Source organism: Salvelinus sp. IW2-2015, unplaced genomic scaffold (assembly GCF_002910315.2).
Source record: "Salvelinus sp. IW2-2015 unplaced genomic scaffold, ASM291031v2 Un_scaffold2267, whole genome shotgun sequence".
Taxonomy (NCBI): Eukaryota; Metazoa; Chordata; class Actinopteri; order Salmoniformes; family Salmonidae; genus Salvelinus; species Salvelinus sp. IW2-2015.
This window is the reverse complement of record NW_019943594.1, coordinates 91,870-94,970: the sequence shown is the minus strand read 5'-3', so window position 1 is coordinate 94,970 and position 3,101 is coordinate 91,870. Positions and strand designations below refer to the sequence as shown.

General features: G+C 50.1%; 1 long non-coding RNA gene across 1 annotated transcript; it reads right to left on the bottom strand.

Moving 5' to 3' along the window:
• Positions 1–938: 938 nt before the first annotated feature.
• Positions 939–2,249, bottom strand: LOC139025107 (uncharacterized). The gene is made up of 3 exons (XR_011476555.1): positions 2,176–2,249; positions 1,893–2,022; positions 939–1,105 (listed from the first exon to the last, which is right to left on the bottom strand). It is a non-coding gene; the product is annotated as an uncharacterized lncRNA (long non-coding RNA).
• Between the last annotated feature and the right edge of the window lie 852 nt (positions 2,250–3,101).

Genomic DNA, 3,101 nt, shown 5'->3' with positions numbered 1-3,101 from the left:
CACAATTGGAGATAGGGAATGGAGGAGGACCACAATGGAGATGAGAGGAGGACCACGAATGGAATGGAGGAGGACCACAATGGAGATGGGAAGAGGACCACAATGGAGATGAGAGGCAGTGGTACCACAAAGAATGAGAGGAGGACCACAATGGAGATGAAGGAGGACCACAATGGAGATGAGAGGAGGACCACAATGGAGATAAGGGGTCAACTTTATTGTGTTGTCCTTATGATTTAAAAAAAGCTATGTAGACACATGTTCAGTTTAAAAGGTCAAATAAAATCAATCATCAGAGGGCGAGGGTCACTCAGAACCAGAGAGAGAGGGTCACTCAGTACCAGAGAGAGGGTCACTCAGTACCAGAGAGAGGGTCACTCAGTACCAGGGGAGAGGGTCACTCAGTCAGAGGGAGAGGTCACTCAGTACCAGAGGAGAGAGGTCACTCAGTACCGGAGAGGGTCACTCAGTACCAGAGAGAGAGGTCACTCAGTACCAGAGAAGAGGCACTCCAGTACCAGAGAGGTCATCAGACAGAGGAGGTCACTCAGAACCAGAGAGAGGGTCACTCAACCAGAGAGAGAGGTCACTCAGTACCAGAGAGAGGTCCACTCAGTGACCAGAGAAGAGGTCACTCAGTACCAAGAGAGAGGGTCCCTCAGTACCAGAGAGGAGAGGTCACTCAGTACCAGAGAGAGAGGGTCACTCAGAACCAGAGGGAGAGGGTCACTCAGAACCAGAGGAGAGGGTCACTCAGTACCAGAGAGAGGGTCACTCAGTACCAGAGAGAGAGTGTCACTCAGTACCAGAGAGAGAGGGTCACTCAGTACCAGAGAAGAGTCCACAGAGAGGGGTCACTCAGTACCAGAGAGAGGGTCACTCAGTACCAGAGGAGAGGGTCACTCAGAACCAGAGGGAGAGGGTCACTCAGTACCAGAGGGAGAGGTCACTCATCCAGAGAGAGGGTCACTCAGTACCAGAGAGAGGGATGCCAGTAGTGTACCTTTGGTGATGCAGTGCTCTGCAGGCAGTAGCCTCTCTTCAGTAAGCCTTGCAGACGGAGCGGACAAGGGTCTGTGACCAGCTGCAGTACAAACAGGTGAGACTGTAGAGGAGAGGAGCATCATCATTACCACCCATTATCACCACCATCATTACATCATCCTCATCACCCCATCATCCTCATTGTATCACCATTATCATCCTCATCACCCTCATCATTACATCATCCTCTTCACCACCATCAGCTACATTATCATCTCATATCATCCTCATTATCATTACATCATCTCATACACACCATCATCCTCATTATCATCACCATCATCATCATTACATCATCCTCTTCACCACCGCCATCCTCATTATCATCACCATTATCATCCTCATCATCACCACAATCCTCATCATCCTCATCACCATCACCACCATCATGACCATCATCATCACCACAATCCTCATCTTCATCCTTCATTACATCATTACCATCCTCATCATCACCAACATCACCACCATCATCACCACAATCCTCCTCATCATCACCACAATCCTCCTCATCATCACCACAATCCTCCTTATCATCACCACAATCCTCCTCATCATCACCACAATCCTCATCATCATCATCACAATCCTCCTCACCACAATCCTCCTCCTCATCACCACAATCCTCCTCATCATCACCACAATCCTCTCCCATCACCACATACATCCTCATCATCCCCAGAATCCATCCTCATCATCACACCATCCTCATCATCATCACCACAATCCTCATCATCATCCTCATCACCATCATCACCAACATCATCCTCACCATTATCACCACCATCATCATCATCATCACCACCATTAGTAGTAGTAGTGGTTGTTGTTGTCAGTACAGTACTCACACAGCAGCAGGCGGTAACTGTGATCTGGATGGTGTTCCTTCCTGGTTGGCAGACTTGTTTCAGGTGCAGGGCTTGTGACGTCTTGTTGTGCGCCGCGCTCGATGTTGAGAGGCGTGGCGTTAACACTGACCTGCACAGAGGAAAGGGAAGGTTTGTGTTTGTGTTTGTGTGTTGTGTGTGTGTGTGTGTGTGTGTGTGTGTGTGTGTGTGTGTGTGTGTGTGTGTGTGTGTGTGTGTGGTGTGTGTGTGTGTGTGTGTGTGTGTGTGTGGTGTTCTTACTGACCTGCACAGAGGCGGGCCAGTTGGTGTTCATTTGTCGGCCTCGTGATGGTAACATTTAAACTGCAGCTCCAGATCGCCTGCAGAGGACAGAGCAGAACAACCTGTCATTTAAACTGCAGCTCCAGATCTGACCTGCAGGAGGACAGAGCAGAACAACCTGTCATTTAACTGCAGCTCCAGATCTGACCTGCAGGGGGACAGAGCAGAACAACTGTCATTTAAACTGCAGCTCCAGATCTGACCTGCAGGGGGACAGAGCAGAACAACCTGTCATTTAAACTGCAGCTCCACATCTGACCTGCAGGAGGACAGAGCAGAACAACCTGTCATTTAAACTGCAGCTCCACATCTGACCTGCAGGAGGACAGAGCAGAACAACCTGTCATTTAAACTGCAGCTCCACATCTGACCTGCAGGGGGACAGAACAGAACAACCTGTCATTTAAACTGCACTCCAGATCTGACTGCGGGGACAGAGCAGAACAACCTGTCATTTAACTGCAGTTCCACATCTGACCTGCAGGGGGACAGAGCAGAACAACCTGTCATTTAAACTGCAGTTCCACATCTGACCTGCAGGGGACAGAGCAGAACCACCAGATCTGCAGCTTCCATGCCGTCCCTAGGAGGGGTGCGTCACTGAGTGGGTCGAGTTACTGACGTGATCTTCCTGTCTGGGTTGGCGCCCCCCTTGGTTTGTGCTGTGGTAGAGATCTTTGTGGGCTATACTCCGCCTTGTCTCAGGATTGTAAGTTGGTGGTTGAAGATATCCTCTCGTGGTGTGGGGCTGTGCTTTGGCAGAGTGGGTGGGGTTATATCCTTCCTGTTTGGCCCTGTCCGGGTATCATCGGATGGCCACAGTGTCTCCGACCCCTCCTGTCTCAGCCTCCAGTATTTATGCTGCAGTAGTTTATGTGTCGGGGGCTA